We start from the raw sequence: 20,719 nt of genomic DNA, 5'->3' as shown, positions 1-20,719 counted from the left end.
TCCAGGCCTTTAAAGAGAAAATTACTTCTAATATTTTCTTGCAGTTTCTTTCAGCATTTTTACCAGGGCTGTTTGTTTAAATATAGTTATAATGATAGCATTGCTATATCCACAGGTTATAGATGGAAAAGGAATAAATGGCAACTTGGAAGCAAATAATATCTATCAATAAGTGTTTTCTTTGTATTTCCCAACTTAAAAATATGCAATGTATGTCATTCAAAATGAGATTTAAAGACAAATAAAATTAGTATTCAAGTTCTTTAATAAATGGCCATTTTGTTGCCTTTGATAACTTTGTTTGAAGAGGAGTGAAGATTAAATTTATTTTTTTAACAGGTAATTCTCCAATCTCAGAGAACAAACTAGAGAAATATTTTACCAAAATTGATAACCATTGAAAGAGAAAATTAGCAATCACATTAAGTGGGCGTGAAGTTGAGCACAAGATTCTGCTTCCATGTGAGGGGAAGAACATCACTGGGAAAGGGGATCCTTGTGAGAAGAGTAGGTAGATGTGTAAGCATTGAGGGAAATGACTCCACGTGCACTACCTGACAGAACAAACAGCTCAACTGGATTCCAGAACTTGTGATGAAACCCCGGAAGGGAAGGCTTGCATGTCCTTTGAAACAATGAATGATTTGCTTTTAAACTCATAGCTTCAATGCACCTTGGTATGTTTTCAAGGATTTGGAATTTTTCCTTAAAAATTTATAGTATATTTTCCCAATTCTTGTATGTCTAAAAATGTCTTTAATGCCTTTCTGCATAAAGCACAACTTCTCTGGGCATACACTTCTTGAGTAACAGACATTTATTTCAAAAAATGTTGACTATGGCATAATTGTCTCCTGAAATCAGGTGCAAAGGAAAACTATATAAGCCACCAAAGTTTCACACCTTTATGTGTAAAATATTCTTACTTCTCCAATACTTCCAGAGTCTATCTAAACATTTGTGACTCAAAAAAAAAAAAAAAAAAAACCATAGTAGGAAGGCTGTGCATGTGTCGGGGCAGGTTGTTATTGGGACTTCTCTGTTTTTTCTGCTCAGCTTTGCTGTGAAGCTAAAACTGTTCTAAAAAATAAAGTCTATTTTAAAAAAAGAAAAGAAAAACAGCTATGTGGATTTAGAAATGAACCTGTTCCCGCCTTTAACTCCAAAGTACAGTCATCACTTTGTAGATGAATCATTCACAACTTAATTGTACTATCACATTTTCGAGATTTCTCTGCAGTCCTTTCTTAACTCAAGCTTCTCTGTATTCATTTTATCCTGTTGAGGTTTTATCCTCTCTCTCCTCTTCTTATGTATCACTGCCTCTGTTTCTTAGAGTTCACTCTGCCTTACAACCTATCAAGGATGTTAAGCAGTTTTCTATATTTTTCTTTTTATTAACATAACAAAGCAATTGAAAGCTATGATCAATTCTATCCATGACTCAAGACGCTATTCACTTGCCCTTTTGGAATTCCACAGAATACCAAAGAACGACATGGGTGTCATTCTTCAGTTTTCCTGTTTTGCTTCATGAAATTAATACCAAAAATCTATAAATGCTCAATTTGTGTAATTAAATACATATTAATAATGCTTAATATATTTATTAAGGGGTTGCATTCACATTAGCAATAGGTGCTTATATAATTAGCTTCAAGAAAAGAGAGAAGCCGACAGATCTCCTTTAACATTGAAGATTGCATTTTTTCCTTTTTTTGCTTTCAATATATCAAACTCAGGGGCGCTGCCAACCTCATACTTTACTTTGAAACATCAGCATCATTCTGTAAATATCCCAGCTGCTGCTGGAGTCTTCAAGATAGACTGCGATGCAGACAAGGAGATGAAGTGGAAATGAAACGAAAGGAGCTTTGTTCTTGGTTGCCAGAACATTTAAAGTTCTCATTCTTCTTCTTCTTATTTTCGAATCTCTTGGGCAGTTCTCCTCTCATTCCAAAATGGACACATTACAAATGGAAAATCAGTGGGCAGCAGATAAGGACTTGGTAATTATGAGACTGCTAGGTGGTAAGATTAGGAGCCTATAATTTAAAGCAATCACTGACGAAGCTTTCTAATTCGTAACGGGCAGAAAAAGAGAGTGCATTTCCGCTGACAAAATCTTTTCCAGTCCTCATTTGCCATTATCAGCAGACAACACTTTTTCTGTGGCAAATGTGTCTTGACTATTAAAACAGTCGACCGTATTTGGCTGAGAATTAGTCATTAGTAGAAAACTAGAACAGAAAGAGAGCAAAACATTACAATATTAAAATGTAATTGTAATATAAACAAAACGGTTGTGGAATGTTAGATTTTTCTGATCAGGAACAGTCCTGGAAACCGGTTTAATTCAACCTTCATATGCACCATACCTAATTCATTCTGTAGTAGGATTTTGTCTCTGATGACTCGTGCTGTGAAATGTTCCTTTTATTCTCAATTCTGGATGTTGAAGAGCATTTAACCAAAGCTCTAGGGAACTGATTTAAACGAACCCAGCCTTCTGGAGGCCAGCGCAGCAGATCGCAACAGAGAACGCCAATATATTAGTTTAGAATGTTGAGGAAACAGACAATTTTCCAATGACCAGCATACATATGCTTGGTCTCTGCGGAAACTCTTGTTCCAGAAATAGGCTTATTAGACAGAATTGAGCACATTACCCAACAAGCACAAATGATAATAACAAATGTTTTGAAGATGATACATACATTTAAATGTATATCTTTGAAGGGTATTTTTAAGCATGCCTATGAAAACGTTGCTATATAAAAAGGAGAACCAGAAATGCCGGTGTCAAAGGTCATGATTAGACATGGAGGTGACTTGTATTGAAAAAGAAAATATCTAAAAGTCAAATAAAAATACATTCCTTAGTAAACTTCATGGACTTCCAGTAAAAATGAAAATAAAACAAAAGCACAATATTTTTCTCTTTTTCTTTTTTTTTCTGCTTCTTCAACATCTGTGCCACCAAAGTCACGTAGGATAAGTATAGTTTTCAAAATTTGACAGAGAGCTACAATAAAATATTTTCCATGAAATTTGTATATTTTTGGTATCTTACTGCAAAACCAAGAATTCCAGGGCTACCAAGAAGTAAAATGAAATGTTGCTTATACCGTGAAATAGAAATAATTGTTCCAGAAAAACAACAAATGCCTAGAACATACTGAGACACAACTTTTTGGATCATTTCTCCCTTCCTTGCTCATTTACAACACCAATTTTAATATGTAGTTCATTCTCATACTGGTCTAGAGCTTCACTGGTCTATGTTGTTTTGAACATTGCAGCTTTATAGAGCATCTCAGAGCTGTGTGAGAATGGGGCTATCTTAGAGCTGGACTCGCACAGCTCTGTGCTTACCCCTGGGGATGCCTCAAAGTGTGGTCCTGACTGTTGGCTACAATAAGAACGAGACGGGTTGGCTAATGATTTATAACGTGCTGTTTAAGGTTGGAAACGTGCCTGGAGTCACTCTGCATCAGCTTGTTTAGGGATATATAGGTTGATGCTGCATCAGCTTTAACTGGCTACATACCCTTGCTTCAACTACATGCCAGCAGGAGATAAGAGATGCCTTCAGTACACCTCTGCCTGGTCTCTGGCATTGAGTTCTATTTCTCAGTGGTTCATAAAGCACATCCCATGAAAATGAGAAAGGACTGCAAGGGTAGAGGGAAAGTAGCTGCACATGGACATTTTTTAACTACTCCATGATTATTATTATTTTTTTAAAGATTTTACTTTTTTCCTTTTTCTCCCCAAAGCCCCCCAGTACATAGCTGTACATTCTTCGTTGTGGGTTCTTCTAGTTGTGGTATGTGGGACGCTGCCTCAGCAGGGTTTGATGAGCAGTGCCATGTCTGCGCCCAGGATTCGAACCAACGAAACACGGGGCCACCTGCAGCGGAACGCGCGAACTTAACCTCTCGGCCACTGGGCCAGCCCCCTCCATGATTATAATTACCAGCACTTTCTCCTGTCTGTGGCATCCTCCATCTTTATTCATGTGAATATACCCTATGGAATCTGTAAGTCCTTTCAATTATCCTACCCTGGGTAATCAATATAATGTCTTATATAAAAAGGGACTCTATTATTAATTTATAAAAATATCTTTATTTTTGTGCTTTTCTACATTATGAATCTCAAAAAAGTCTTGTCCAGTTCCAAAAGAAAAAGTGTTAAGATTTTGCTTGGAGTTTTGCTAAATATATAGATCTATGTATTGAGTCAGAATCTACAATTTTCTAACATTTCCAACTTCCTTTCATGCCCTTCAGTACAAGAGAGATGAGCACATACACACCAGTTAAAGATAAAAGCAACACAACAGGGCACATGTGTAAGGAAATGGAGAGGGGAGGTAGTGGTGGTCGTAGATACAGACAATTCTAAGGTGCCACTGGACTATTCTAAAAGCTACCATCTATTAACTATTTACTTGGTGCCAGGAACTCTTCTGAGCACTTTGCACACAGTAACTTGCTTCATTCTCACAACAACAAATGAAGTAGGGGTGGATGATAGATGGATAGATAGATTATAGTTAAATAGATAGAGATAGATGATAGAGAGAAAGGAGATAGATGGACGATAGACAGATTAGATAGATAGATAGATGATAGATAGATAGATAAGTAGATAGATATCACGTGTGGACACTGACTTTTGGAGAAGTTAAGTAACTTACTCAAGGTCAAACACTGAGGAGAGACAGACTTCAGACACAGGGAGTGTGACCCCAGAGCTGAAGTTCTTAACCAACACTCTAGACTTCTAAGCAAATTAGCTAATAGTCCAGGACAGGACAAAGTTAGTATGAAAAGTTAACCCTGCATCTATGGTGTGTGTGTGTACTTGCTTGCCCTAGTTGGAGGGAGAAGCAAGATTTCTGGAGGGAAGTATTTGACGTGGTTGCAAAGTCCCCGTTTTCAGTACGTATTCCCTATTAGGAGAGGATCCCTCTCCATGTCTTCCATTAGACCCCAAGAGGCAGAGAATTCAGCTCGAGAGGGGTCCTCAGCAAGCTTGCCTAGAGGAGCTATTCCCAGGGTGATGCTTAGTCTTTTCAGCACATATTGGATTACACAAACCTTGCCAGAAACCAGTCACTAAACCTGTATATCAACGGAAGTCTGAATACATACTTAAGCAAACGCTAAGGACATTCTGCGAGCCTGTAAGGGCCTGAAACGTGCAGCCCTTCAGCACTGACCAAAACCACAGGATGGCAGAGAAAAGCTCAGTGAAAACTGACAGTAACTAAACTTGACAAGATGATGCCCTGACATAGTTAAGTACCACCCTTAAGTCAGGTAGAATCTGAAGACAAGAAAGACCTCACACATTATTAGGACAAGTTGCACTTAAGTATATCTAACATCTGAAAAGAAACACCTCTGCCATTCATCTAGAAAACAAGTTGTATCATGTTCAAGAAATGCTTGCTTTCTTCAGCATTCTAAGGGAAAGTGAGTCTCCATGCATTTTCTCAATGGTCTGGACTGGGTGGACCCCATCTGAACAATTATAGTCCAACAGTCAAAATCCTAGTGATCCCAGTGGATAAGCCCGTTTTTTTGTAGACAGTTGCTCTGTTCAGGCTAGAATGAATATCCTCAGCTAAAACCTTTCCTACTTAAGGATTTAAACAAGCATCAGCCACAGGCAAATGTAAGCTGCTTTATAATTCAGTAAACTGGTCCAAGGGTTCTCATGTCTGCTTCTGGAATCCAGATTTCTCAAGTTTAGAGGGGTCCTAATTAGCTGAAGTTAATAGCATTTACACAGGTCTCCACTGCTGTGTAAGCCTCTTACAGCCTGAGGACGGAGCATAATCTTACATAAGCACTAATCTTATCCTATACTGGGCCACCATCTCACTAGATGCAATTGCCCTATTTTGGTGACATGGCAGAAGCCTGCGCTGTGCCAGGATACCAGCCAGAGATAGAATTATTAGAACTGGCATAAAGCTGCTTTGGGAAAACAACAAAAAGAACAACGCCCAGGATTTTCACCCACTCTCATCCACTCAGTTCAATGCTGATTTTCTGAGGAGCAAGATTTGGAGCCATTGTATCCTTAATCTACTTGTAAATACTCTAAATTTTTACATACAAGATACTTTCTGTCCACACTTGCTTGGACCCTCCTTTGCTAGCCTCCACCATCTGTACTGTCCAGAGTCAGAGGCTTTAACCTCATGCAAGGAGCGTGGTCTAGTCATTACTAGGATTCTGGTCTCCCGCATTGTCTCTGCGTAGGCGTTCTAGTCCTAGCCTGCAGCTCAGAGAAATATATCTATAGTTTTACCAAGCTCTCGTACTTCATGTTCAGTAGGCTCTGAGGGCTGTAGACAAAGACGCCAAAGTTTACAAAAGGATGTTCTATTTCATTATCAGTATTATAAGGTATTTTTGGCATCCACCATTTATCACAAAAGACCAAGCTGATTAGAACCTTTCTAACTGTCATTTACTGGGGCCCAATAAGAAAGCAGGAAGGATCTCATTTTCCAAATAAATTCATACATCACATAGAAGACTAGAAGGATCTTCAATCCTATACTTTGCATTCCCAGTCATGGTTGCCGTAAGATGGCCCCGGTGATCCCACCTCCTGTTGTACGAGGGTTGGTCCATATGACCAATGGATTATGGCAGAAGTGACAGTGTGTCACTTCTGAGACGGTGGCGTAAAAGACACGGTGCTTCCATCTTGCACTTTCTCTCTCTCTCTCTAATTCTCCATCTCTTTTTGCAGTTCACTCGCTCTGTGAAAAGTCAGTTGCCAAGTCCTGAGCAGCTCCACAGAGAGGCCCACATGGTGAGCAACTGAGGCCCCCTGCCAGCAGCCGTGTGAGTGAGCTCGAAGCAAATCTTTCAGCCCCAGTCAAATATTCAGATGACTGATGCCCCAGCCAACAGTTTGGCTGCAACCTCACAAGAAACTCTGAGCCACAAGCCTCCAGGTAAGCCATTCCTACAACTCTGATCCTCAGAAATTGAATGATGGATGGGCGAGATAATAAATGTTTGTTGTCTTCTGCTGCTGGGTTTGGGAGTAATTTGTTAAGAAACAACAGATATCTGATCTACTAGGCTGCCAGAGAGGACAAGAAAAATACATCACATCACGTGCCATGGGCGTGTCCCCTGGTTCCCTTTACTCATTCTCCTCTGCCCAAATCCAGGAGTTTTGGAGCTGGAGCATTAAGAAATATTACAAATTCATGCCTTCCAGATGCCTGTGATTACCTTACAGCATGTATTGAATGGCCATATTAAAATGTTCTTTGTACTTTATATGCTTCTCTGAATAGGATACCTTGCTTTCCAAAATAACCCACATTTGAACAGGTTTTAATTAAACACATCAGAACAAAATCAATAAGAATGGAATTTTGCCATCTAAATAAAACTCCAGATGATAGGAATTCTTAGATTCACCATAATACGGACCTAGATTAAAGAGAGGACATTATTCTAGGTTATTCCTCTTCTGTTGACAATACTAGTTCAAGGTATTCTCTCAGGGGGTGCATCACACTCAAATTACCATTTTTAAGCTTAATGCTAACTTTGATATTCTGCTCTCTGAAAACTAAACCAGTATGCCATGAGATGTGAAGACTTGAGATGAGCTAAAACCAGATTAAGTCTTCAATCTTCTTGACTTAAAAATATAAAATAAAACAGAATCCTGCCAAAATGCCTAAAAGCAACCTTATGAGATAAGAGGAGGCAGATGGGAGAGTATCCAGAATGGCTGTGATATAAAAGATGAAGAATCCCCTCTCTTAGGGTTTGTTTGTCTGCTTTCATTTTGTCATTGTTGCTAGACTGTGCCATATGAACATTCTAATTATAAACCTATCTAGGTCAGTATGTATTAAAACCCTTGCTCTCTTGGTTCACCAGGATTTTCATTCTGTCACAGAAGAGAGATCAGATTAATGTGACAAGGCTTTATTTTCATAAAACCTGTAAGATATTCCAGAGCCCCGTCAATTCAATACTGATGTTTACAGACACAGAATTTCACCAACTTTTTAACATTATGAAAATATAGAATCTAAGGTGACAAAAAGCTTATCAAAGATAGTGCTTTTATGGAGCTCATAAAGTGACCATGAGTTGTATGAATTTTTCAATTTTATGCCTAGACTAGAAACAGGAGTTAATATAGTATTCTAAGAAAGGATTTTCCTCTTAAAGTATGATGACCTCCATCAGAATCATATTCTTGAGCCACATTCCAGCATACAGGAGAGTATGGTTTGGGGAGAGGAGTGTTGGAGGTGAGGGCAATCATCATTTTCACAAGTTCTGGAGCTGTCAAGCTTGAAAGCTAATACCTAAGAGGTGACCGCTATGGTGTAATAGAAGAAAACACATTTTCTGCATATTCTGACATTACCTAAATATTTGAATACATTGAGTGGAGAAAGTAACAAGAGATCAATATTTTATACTTTCAGACCACCTTAAAAAGAATTGGGGTCTTACCCGGTTCTTGGGTGTACAGTCCATCCTTATCTTATTCACTCTGGCATTCCCCATAGTTCCTAACAGAGTTCCTTGTACTTAGCAGGCGCTAAAGATATGTGTGATGAATGATTAAATGAGCCCATGCATTTGAGCATGACAGAATCTTTTCCTTGTTCAAGTCCTAACCTATCTGATACTCTCAAGAATATCAGAATACTGATGATCTAATTGTATGAGTAGACAGGTCAATGCAAAGAGTCTATGAAGGAAGAAATTCTCTCCCTCAGAAATTATCACAACCACCACCCTTGGAGAGGTAACTGTGCTATGTGTCCCACCACATCTCTGATCTAACGTCGACAATCTCCTGCTCTGACACTGACGTAGCAACATCCCCTCCCCACCAATTTGTAATCAAGAGCTAACACTGAGTGTTTGATCGTCACAAACTTTATTCAAATTCTGTCCCAAACCCAGTATCCTATTTCTTCTTCCATGAATGAAAAACATGTGAAATGTGAAATGAAAGATGGTAACATGATCTGTTTCCGTGTAGCCAGTTTTGATCTATTTAACCTCCTCAGAGAAAACGAAACAAAACAAAACATGTATTTCTGGACCCCTCTGTTTTCTATAGTGATTACTAATTTGGTCTTCAGAACCTTTCTTTAAGTAGCAAGGTCGACATAATATGTTGGAAACTCAGCACCTATTAACTATTTTAAAGTAATTAAACATTGTGCTATTTGGTGTACAAAGTAAGTGCTCCAGACTCAAGCTTAGCCTGCATCTCACACAGTCTTTTTCTCCTAACTCTTCTTATTTAAAATTGAATAATCCCAGCATCCTTCCAGAAATGTATATTGGAATGAACTTAAGGATGTACCTTCATATTTTAGGACTTTTCTTGCCTTTGGGTCCTTAGTGGTTCCATGTCAACTAAATTTTGCAAAGCTCATGTCACCAATCTTTGCTCTGTTTTAGAAACCCACAGGTCACTGGTTAGATATCACTTTTGATAAGCTAGTGGGGAAATGATTTACAAGAAGGCAATGCATTTAGTGCACGAATTAGGAAACCATCAGCTATGACATGCTTATGACAGCTAAGAAGTGAAAAAATAGTACTTTCACTGAGAGAGTTGGAAATTGACAGGAAAAATATAGCTCATCACCATTTTCACAATGTAAATGATCCTATATTTTTGAATCTATTATCAACTGGCTGTATTATCTTGGAAAAATCACTTCACATCTCTGAAAATTACCTGCCTGAGTTTTGCCGTGAGGGGATTTGACTAAATAAACTGTCCGATCCACTTCTCCTCGAAATCACATGTGGTTCAAACAGTACTTTGTGGACCAGTGTGATAGCTGACAGCAAATGATGGATAATCTATCTCACGTCCTTTTATAGAAAAAAAAAAAAAAAGCAGTGAATCTTTTTTCTTCTCACTGTTTAGTGCTCCCCACCCCATATCCTGCCATTTCCATAAGCTCTGCCTCATTGGCACAGAAATAAGCTTGGCCCACTGTGGCATTATTAATATCGCAACAGTTCTTCGCAGATTAGCACAGCTCACTGACAAAGCATATGTGAGGCTGCTCCAAGGCATTGCATCAAAAATCCTATTTATGCAAATTTGCGATTGCAGATTGACAAGACGCTTTGTCTAAAAGACTCCTTATTCGTGTCTAGGAGCTGCCGGCTGACAGGATGCATTGTCAGAGCTCCATTGTGAGGCCCCAGGCTCCTAGGCGTGGGCAGCTCTTCTTCCTTCATGAAGCACCACACACAGATGAGTAATGAGTGATCTGAAGCAAACCAAGCGGGGCCATGTTTGCAGCAACCCGGCTCTGTCAACTAGCTGCGAAAACTGTGGATTGCATGTAACTCCCAACACCAAGCAAAATGGATGGGTCTCTTGGCCCTGCTTCATCTGGAGTCTTCAAATTAAGGGTAATTGTAAGAACACAAATCCATGCTCTGCTGTATCCAACCTCCTACAGGTGCAATATCACCTATCAGTTTGGAAAATCTACATAAAAACATACACCTGAAGATGATGTAGGGAATGGTGAGGCTGGGGACATATCAAGGTTGAGACGGAAAATGTGATCCATCAGTTGGGAAGTTCGGGGAATCGTGGATTCTCAGAGTGGAAAAGACCTTCATTTCCTGAGCTGCTGATCAAATCCGAGTTCAAGCATTGCACAAAAGACTTTCTGGCTCAGCGTTTTTGGGACACAACACAGGACAAGCTCCCAAGTAAGTGTGGTGATCTGCAGGTTTGGGAAGCAGAGCCTTAGAGAAATGGAAGCGTGAGTTCCCATGATGGTATTTATTTGACTTGCTCAAAATTGTTAATCAGGAAGCAGTGTTAAAACTATAATAAAGGGCTCCTGATTCCCAAACAAGAGACCCTTGTTACTATTTTCTAGCAAACAATGAACTCAAGATCATGAAGACCATCCACCCTTTTCTAGATATTCTAAGATAGATTCCTGGATCCAGAAAATCCAGCAAAATACAGTGCCAACATCAAATTTCTACACTGTATAATTACTTCTACTAAATTACATGTCCTTTTTATGATGTCAGCTAACATTGATTATCTTTAAAACTCTGTGAAAATCACTGCATTGCTGGGGAATCCCAGTAAGTAAGCATCTCTTCCCCATGCAAGAGCTGAGCCCAAAGAGAAATAAGCAACCAAGCAAATAGGAGGAAATCCAACATATTACCTTTTGGCAGATAAACTAATATTAAACAATTTTCTGTCAGTAGCATTACCAAGATTAATTCACAGAATTGGGAAATGAACCCAACCAGTGATAGGCAATGACGGACTATCATCCTTTCCCGTTATTTTTGACAATTTTAGCAATAGAGTTTCCCATGTAAGAGCTCCTCACTTAGAGGAGGAGAGGAAAGCCTGTAGCTCAGCAGGCACCTCCCTCCAGGGAGAAGGAGAGCAAACTACTGTGCTATTCATGCCAAGTTTTGCTTTCCACTAACTCACAAAGGGAATGAGGGGATGGATAGCGGCCAGGAGTGATTCTGTAATTAATAAAGCATCCTCCACGTGGAGGGAAACTTCAGGAGCCAGGGGTGGGGGGGCACGCGCAGGGAAAGTATTCTCTTGTTAAAAAAAAACAAAACTGTAGAGATATGGTGGAGGATGTTGTTTGTTGCATTACATTGTAATTCTTTATAAGCACCTCTGAATTATTACCTGATATTAACCCCAGATCAGTTCCAAGGTTAAGTACACATATGCATTTGTCTATATATATGTATATGTGCGAAATGCAAATGAACTCCACCTGGGTGAGATGCCACACACAGCAGTAAGAATGGCTGCAATGAACAGGATGACCTTTCCAAGGGCTGGGGAGGATGTGGAGCAGCTGGAACTCTCACCCATTACTGGCAGAAATGCCAAAATGGTACAACTTGGCCTAAGTTATGCATATATATATTTATATATTTAGCCTTTGCCACAAGAGATACCAGAATGTCTCAGGACTCGTTCATGGAATATATGCAGGCCTTAATAGGACACATGTTTAAGATTATCCTTGTCTGCAATTTGTTCCCATCTTCCTCCTCCTCCTCCTCCTCTTCCTTCTTCTTCTTAGTTGTTGCCCTCATCAAATCACTTGATAGTCTCACATATTCTCTACCCTTGAAAGCCACCTGAAATGCTTTCAGTAACAAGGTGGGGTACAGAATAAATCAATATTGGATTTACATCATAAAGCAGCTCCACCCTGAAAAACAATTTATCAAAGAGTCATTGTCTACACACCGTGATGAATTTCATCCTAAGAGTTCTGATTTTCTGTCAAAATCAAAACACTGAGCTTTAATTTCCATATCAGAATCATCAATTGAGAAAAGCAATCGCTCTTCTCTTTCCACTCCCAAGGTGCAGGAATCTCAAATATATTTCCCCAGCTCAGACATCTTTTGAGGACCAGATACCTATAAAGCATTTGCACCTGGGTGTCCACAGATATCTCAAAGATAACATATTCTCAACTGAACTGACTGCTTCTTTTCCAAATCTTTCCCCATAAAATTCCCTTTTCAATGATCATGGAAATATCCTTGCCCTGCAACCTCCAGAGAAACTTAGGCATCATCCCAGAAACTTCATGAGCCTGCACCCCAAAATGCCATAAGGAAGTACAAGTAAACATGGTTATATCAACATAAGCTGGGACTAGAGAACACTTCCCCTCCCCCCGCACTTCACCATCACATTACTAAAGGCCTATTTACTGCAGTTCCTTTTACTCCATACGTCATGTCAGACTGTGAAGAAAAAATCACAAGGCATACCAAAGGGCGAAAGCACCATTGGAAGGGACAGAGCAAGAATCAGAACCACACTTGGCAGGGATGTTGGAATTATCAAACCATGACTTTAAAACGACTATGATTAATATGCTAAGGGCTCTAATGGAATATAAGCAGAGAGATGGAAATCCTAAGAAAGAACCAAAAAGAAAGGCTAAAGATAAAAACACTGTAACAAAAATTAAAAATGCCTTTGATAGGTTTATTCATAGACTGACCACAGTTAAGGAAAGAATCCCTGAGCTGGAGGATATATCCACAGAATCCTTGAAAACTGAAAAGCAAAGAGAACAAAGACCGAAAAAAAGACCCCAGGATATCTGAATACATTGGGACAACTACAAAAGATGTAACATATGCGTAATAGAAATACCATGAGAGGAAAGAGAGGAAGATAAAGAAGAAATATCTGAAACAGTAATGACTGAGAATTGTCACCAAATTAATGTCAGATACAAACCACAGATTCAGGAAGCTCAGAGAACATCAAGCAGGATAAATGCCCAAAAAAACTAGACCCAGACATATCCATTTCAAACTACAGAAAATCAAGGATAAAGAAAAAAATCCTAAAATAAGCCAGAGGAAAAAAATGCTTTACCTATAGAGGGACAAAGTTAAGAATTACATCAATTTTTCCACAGAAAACATGCAAATAAGAAGAAAGTGGAATGAAATATTTAAAGTGTTGGGAGAAAAAAAGCCACCAACCTAGAATTCTGTACCTTACAAAATAATCCTTCAAAAGTGAAGGAGAAATAAAGACTTTCTCAGAAAAACAAAAATTGAGAGAATTTGCTGCCAGTAGACCTGTCTTGCACAAAATGTTAAAAGTGGTTCTTTAGAGAGAAGAAAAGTAAGTGAAAGAGACAATCAAAGGGAGTTCTGCTAAAACCACTGTGTTTCAGTGGTGCCCAAGGCTTTGCTCTCTGTGGAGCGACATCAAAGGCTGCACACTGCAGGGAAAATAAATTTTACTGAAGTAGTCCAGTCAAGTCACTAAACAAATAAACAAGCAAACGGCAAAAACTGTAATCCTGAGGGGAGAGGATCAGTATCCACAGGTACTAGACTATGTCATGTAAAGTATCCAGTTGTCAATAACAATGAAAGTTATGGTACTTGCAAAGAATCAGGGAAATGTGACCCATACATAGAAAACAAATCAAAGGCAACCAAAACTGCCTTAGAGAGAGTCCAGAGGTCAGAATTGGAAGCAAATACTTCAAAGTAGCAATTAAAATTTGTTCAAAAACATAAGGAAATCATGCTTAAGAGGCTTAGGAAAGTATGATGAAAATGGGTTATCAGGTTGAGAATAGAAATAAAGAGATGGAAATTGTAAAAATAATCAAATAGAAATTCTAGAGCAGAAAAGTAAAATCAATTAAATGAAAAATTTACTAGAGAGGCTGAACAGTAGATTTGAGCTGGCAGAAGAAAGAATCACCAAACTTGAAGACACATTAATGCAGATTATGCTATCTGAAGAAAAGGGAGAAAAAAATGAAAAAAAAAAATGAACAGCCCCTGAGAGAAATTTGGAAAATCATTAAGTGTTCCAGTATACACATAATGGGAGTACCAGAAAGAAAGGAGGGAAAGGATGGAGTAGAAAAAATATTTGAAGAAATAATGGCTAAACCCAAACCCAAATTAAAGAAAATATTTTTGTCTTGAGGAAGATTAGCCCTGAGCTAACATCTGCTGCCAATCCTCCTCTTTATGCTGAGGAAAACTGGCCCTGAGCTAACATCTGTGCCCATCTTCCTCTAATTTATATGTGGGACACCTGCCACAGCATTGCCTGACAAGTGGTGCATAGGTTGTAGAGGAGGAGGACATTTCCTCTCCCCACATGGCGGTTCGTCTGGCCGGAGAACGAATTAAATTCACATGAGACAGAATAGCAAGAGAAAATTAAACAAAGCTTTATGAGGAACCATGGCCCGGGGCCTTTCTTCCCGAAGGAAGAAAGGGCACAGAAGAAGTGGGGTGCAGAGAGTCGTTATATAGCCCCCAAACGGGGTGTTTCACATATGATTGAAAAGTCCCTTTTACAATAGTCACGAGGCTGCTCTGTCAGCACAGCGCTTAATGGAAACGACAGATAGGTCTGCTGTCCCAGTGAATGCCGCGGGGTGGCAGGTGTGTTGCCTCAGGCTGGGAGTGGGGGTCACAGATGAGCGCCGCAATCGGTTCCCAGCCTAAAGAAAGATGCTTAATCTTTAAGGAGACGCCAACGTTGGGAGGGGGAGGGAAGTCAGTTACAGGAGGTTACCAGAATAGCACAATAAAATGCAGATTTTAAGTCCTTGCCTTTGGTATTGATTAAGAGTTTTTAGAGAGAAGGTCATCGCCTTTCTTCTTCCTGGTACAGAGAGGGAGGCACCTTTACAGATAGAGATTTACCTTACAAATGTAAACGTGTCCTAACAAAGGGCAAGTTCCATTCCTCAGAGCCTCCTTCCCTGTCCAGTTTATCAAAAGCAATCAGCCTCAAATAATCCTGATGCCAAAGAGACATACCTTGGGGTGGCCAATTCCAGGTCCCCACAAGGTCCACATCTGTGATTTGAACCAACGAACCCCAGGCTGCTGAAGCAGAATGTGCAAACTTAACCTCTGTGCCACTGGGCCAGCCCCAAAAGAAAACGTTAATCTACACATCAAAGAAGCTCAAGCAACTCCAAGTAGGACAAACACAAAGAGATTCAGACTCAGACAAATGATAGTAAAAATGTTGAAATATAAAGACAAAGAGAAAATCTTGAAAGCAGCAAGAGAAAAACAATTCATCATATGCAAGGGAACCCCCAAAAGATTAACATCTAAATGTTCATCAGTCACGATGGAGGCTTGAAGGCAGTGGGAGGACATGATCCAAGTGGTAAAAGAAAAAACTATCAACCAAGAATCTTATATCCAACAAAAAAATCCAAAAATAAAAGTAAAATACAATATTCTCAGATTAAAAAAACCCAACAGAATTCATTGCTAGCAGACTCGTGGTACAAGAAATAGTAAAGGAAGTTCTTTGGGCTGAAAGCAAGAAATTAGGTTTTTTAAAAAAGAAGCAAAGGTAATTATATAAGTATAAAAGAGAGTATAAATATATATATATATAGTCTCCTTTCCTCTCTTAACTGATTTAAAAATCAATCATACCATGAAAAAACATGGAGGAAACTTATATGCATATTACTAAGTGAAAGAACTCAATTGGGAAAAACTAAATACCTTATGACTACAACCATGTGACATTCTGGACATTCTGGAAAAGGCAAAACTATGGAGACGGTAAAAGGATCAGCGGTTGGGGAGAAGGGGAGGGATGAACAGGTGAAGCACAGAGGATTTTTAGAGCAGTGAAAATACTCTGTATGATACTATAATGATGGCTTGATGACACTATACGTTTGCCCAAAGCCATAGAAGGTACAGAAGCAAGAGTGAATTTTAATATAAACCATGGACTTTGGATGATTATGATGTTTCAATGCAAGTTCACCAATTGTAACAAATCTACCAGTCTTGTGGGGGACGTAGATAATGGGGGAGGCTGTTCATGTGAGGGGGGAAGGAGTATATGAAAAATTTCTATGCCATCCCTTCAATTTTTCTTTGAATCTTAAATTGCTATAAAAAACTTGCCTTAATTTAAAAAAAAGATATGAAATTCAAATTTTAGTGTCTATAAATAAAGTTTTATTGGAACACAGAAAATCAGTTATATAAAATGATACGTATATAATGCACTGTTTGCTAATAACATATAGAAATCTAATATATTTAACAACAAGAGCACAGAGGAGGTAAATGGAGCAAAGCTATTTTGCAATAAAGAAATGACACCAGATGGTAACTTGAATTCCCAGAAACAAATGAAGAGAACCAGAATTGGTAAATAAGAAGGGTAATATAACAAACTCTACAAATATATATTTGCTCTTTTTTCTTCTCTCACCTTCTTTAAAAGACATAAAATTATATAAGGTAATGATGACAACATGTATTTTTTGGTTTTTTAACATGCACGAATGTAATAATAAGCAATCATAACATGACAAAAGAAGAGGGGGAATGCAGTTATAAAAGAATAACATTCTATATCTCCCTAGAATTAAATGAGTATAAATCTGAAGTAGATTCTGATAACTAAGCAGCATTTAGTAAACCCTATAGCAAACACTAAGAAAATAACTCAAAAAAGTACAGTGAAAAAAACCATTAAAGTAACTAAAGATGTTATACAAGAAACATTCAATTAATGCAAAGAACGCAGGAAAGGAGAAAAGGAGAAGTAAAACGTATGAGACATATAGAAAACAAAAAGCAAATGGCAGTGATAAATCACACTGTATCAATAATAGCATTAAATATGAATAGCTTAAACAGTCCAATCAAAAGGCTGACATTTCAGACTGGAAGCAAACAAATAAAAAGATCAACCTATGTGCTGTCTACAGAAGACTCTCTATAGATTCAAGGATACAAGTACACAGAAAATAAAATGATGGAAAAATATATATCATGCAAACTGCTGCCATAAGAAAGCTGGAGTGGCTCCACTAACATGTGATAAGCTAGACTTTAAAACAAACAAAAATGTTATTAGAGATAAAGGGAGACAAATTATAACAAGCACAGAGATTGAATTAGTAATTAAAAAATATTCAACAAAGAAAAGCCCATGCCCAAATAGTTTCAATGATGAATTCTAGCAAACATTTAAGAAAGAATTAATGCCAATGTTTAACAAACTCTTCAAAAACAGAAGAGGGATCACTTCCCAAGTCATTACCCTGATACTGAATCCAGATGAAGATATTGCAAGAAAATTCCAGACCAATAACCCTTATGATTAGATACAAAAACTCAACAAAATATTAGAAAACCAAATCCAGCAACATATAAAAATAATTACACATCATGAAATGAGACTTATCCAGGGATTTCAAGGCTGGTTTAAAAACTGAAAATAAATAATAACAATGCACCATATCAACAGAAAAAAACAAAGGCAGGGATCAAAAATCACATAATTGTCCCAATAGATGCAGAAAAAGCATTTGACAAAATCCAACATCCAGTCATGATAAAAAACACTTAACATACAAGGATAACAAGGGAACTTCCTCAACCTGGTAAATGTCATCTACAAACAAACAAAAACAACAACGACCACAACAAAAACACACATGTAACATCACAGTTAATGGTGAAAGATTGAATGATTTCCCCCTAAGAGTGTAAATAAGACAAAGATATCTGCTCTCACCATTTCTAGCTGATATTGTAATGGAGTCAAGGAAATTAGAGAAGAAAAAGAAATAAGAGAATTTGGAATGGAAAGACAGAAGTATAACTATCTCAATTTGCATATGAAATGATCTTCTAAGGAACCAAAAAAAAAAGAAGAAAAAACGGAACAATTTGCAGATGAAATGATCTTCTAAGGAACCAAAAAAAAAAGAAGAAAAAACGGAACAGTGTTAGAATTGAAAATGAGTTCAGCAACACTGCAAGAGACAAAATCAATATACAAAAAAAATCAGGTGTGTTTCTATACACTGGCAATGAAGAATCTGAAAGTCAAATTAAGAAAATAATTCCACTTAAAGTAATATCAAAGAGAATAAAATAATTAGGAAACATTTAGCAAAAGATGCGCAAAACTTATATTCTTAAAACATTGTCAAAAAAAGTTAAAGAAAATCTAAACAAATGGAAAGAAATTCCATGTTATGGATCATAAGAATTACTATTGCTTAAGATGACATTCTCCCCAAATTTACCTACAAATTTAATAGAATTGTTAATCAGAATTCCTACTGGCATTTTTGCAGAAATTGACAAGCTAATCCTAAAATTCATATGGAAATTCGAGGGATCCAGAATAGCAAAAACAATCTTGAAAATAAAGGAACAAAGTTGGAGGACTTTTACTTCTTGATTTCAAAACATGTTACAAAGTTACAGTAATCAAGACAATAGGGTACTAACATAAGAGTAAAAGCATAGATCAATAGAATAGAATGGAGTCCCTCACACTCACAGTCAAGTGATTTTTGATGTGTGTACCAACAAAATGCAGTAATGAAAGAATAATCTTTTCAACAAATGGTGCTAGGACATCTGTATACCCATGTGTAAAAGAATGAAGTTGGATCCCTTCCTCACACTATACACATGAATTAACTCTAAATGGATCATAGACCTAATTGTAATGGCTAAAATTATAAAACTCTTTGAAGAAAATATAGGAGTAAATTTTTATCACTTGGGTTAGGCAAAGCCTTCTTATATATAACACAAATAACAAAAGAGAAAAAAAAAGATAGATTGGACTTCAGCAAAATTAAAAGCTTTACAATCCTCAGGAAAAAAGAACAAAGCTGGAGGCATTACAATCCCCTGACTTCAAAATGTACTACAAAGCCATAGTAATCATAACAGCATAGTACTGGTGAAAAATAGGTACCACAGATCAATGGAACAGACCTGAAAGCACAGAAATAAAACCACACATCTATAGACAGCTAATCTTTGACAAAGGAGCTGAGAACATACAATTGAGAAAAGATAGTCTCTTCAATAAATGATGTTGGGAAATCTGGACAACCACTTGCAAAAGAACGAAAGTAGATCATTATCTCATGCCATACATGACAATAAACTCAAAATTGATTGAAGACTTGAAGACGAGATCTGAAACTGTAAAACTGCTGGAAGAAAATATAGGTAGCACACTCTTTGATATCAAACTTAAAAGGATCTTTTCAAATACCGTGTCTTCTCAGACAAGGGAAACAGAAGAAAAAATAAACAAGTGGAACTTCATCAGACTGAAGAGCTTTTGCAAGGCAAAGGAAACTAAGATCAAAACCCAAAGACAACCCACCAATTGGGAGAAAATATTTGCAAGTCACGTATCTTACAAGGGGTTAATCTCCATAATATATAAAGAACTCACACGACTCAACAACAAAAAACAGACTGACTAAAACAATGGGTAGAGGATATGAGCAGACATTTTTTCAAAGAAGATATACAAATGGCCAACAAGCACATGAAAAGATGTTCAACATCACCACTCATCAGGGAAATGCAAATCAAAACTACACTAAGCTATTACCTTATACCTGTTAAAATGGCTATAATCACTAAAACTAAAAATAACAAATCTCGGAGAGGTTGTGGAGAAAAGGGAACCCTCATGCACTGCTGGTGGAAATGCAAACTGGTGCAGCCACTATGGAAAACAGTATGGAAATTCCTCAAAAAACTAACAATAGAATTACCATACTACCCAGCTATCCCACCACTGGGTATCTACCCAAACAACTTGAAAGCAATAATCCAAAGTAACCTGTCCACCTCTATGTTCATTGCAGCACTATTCACAATAGCCAAGACATGGAAACAACCCAAGTGCCCATCAATCAATGATTGGACAAAGAAGATATGCTGTATATATATACAATGGAATACTACTCTGCCAGAAAAAAGACAAAATCATCCCATTTGCAACAACATAGATGGACCTGGAGGGAACTATGCTAAGTGAAATAAGCCAGACTGAGAAATACAAACAGCAGATGATTTCACTCATATGTGGAGGATAAACAAACACATGGAGAAAGAGAAGAGTTCAGTGGTTACCAGGGGAAGCTGGCTGGGAGGTGAGCACAGAGGATGAAAGGGAGCACTTATATGCTGACCGACAAGAAATAATGTACAACCGAAATTCACAATGATGTAAACTATACAAACTCAATTAAAAATAAAAAAACAAATTTAAAAGCAAAAAAATAATTAAAAGCAGGGCCAGCGCAGTGGCGCAG

General features: G+C 37.8%; 1 long non-coding RNA gene across 3 annotated transcripts in view; it reads right to left on the bottom strand.

Annotated features, from left to right (window-relative positions):
* Positions 1-1,399: 1,399 nt before the first annotated feature.
* Positions 1,400-20,719, bottom strand: part of LOC139046347 (uncharacterized) — a 34,900-nt gene continuing 15,580 nt past the window's right edge. The window contains exon 5 of one of the 3 annotated variants that reach the window (XR_011506279.1): positions 1,400-2,240. This is a non-coding gene — a long non-coding RNA (uncharacterized lncRNA). The remainder of the gene's footprint in view (positions 2,241-20,719) is intronic. The other 2 variants (XR_011506275.1, XR_011506281.1) reach the window with 2 other exon arrangements.

This window comes from Equus asinus, chromosome 1 (genome assembly GCF_041296235.1).
Source record: "Equus asinus isolate D_3611 breed Donkey chromosome 1, EquAss-T2T_v2, whole genome shotgun sequence".
In the NCBI taxonomy this organism is placed as follows: domain Eukaryota; kingdom Metazoa; phylum Chordata; class Mammalia; order Perissodactyla; family Equidae; genus Equus; species Equus asinus.
The sequence above is the reverse complement of the archived record's forward strand: the minus strand, read 5'-3'. Positions and strand labels throughout refer to the sequence as shown.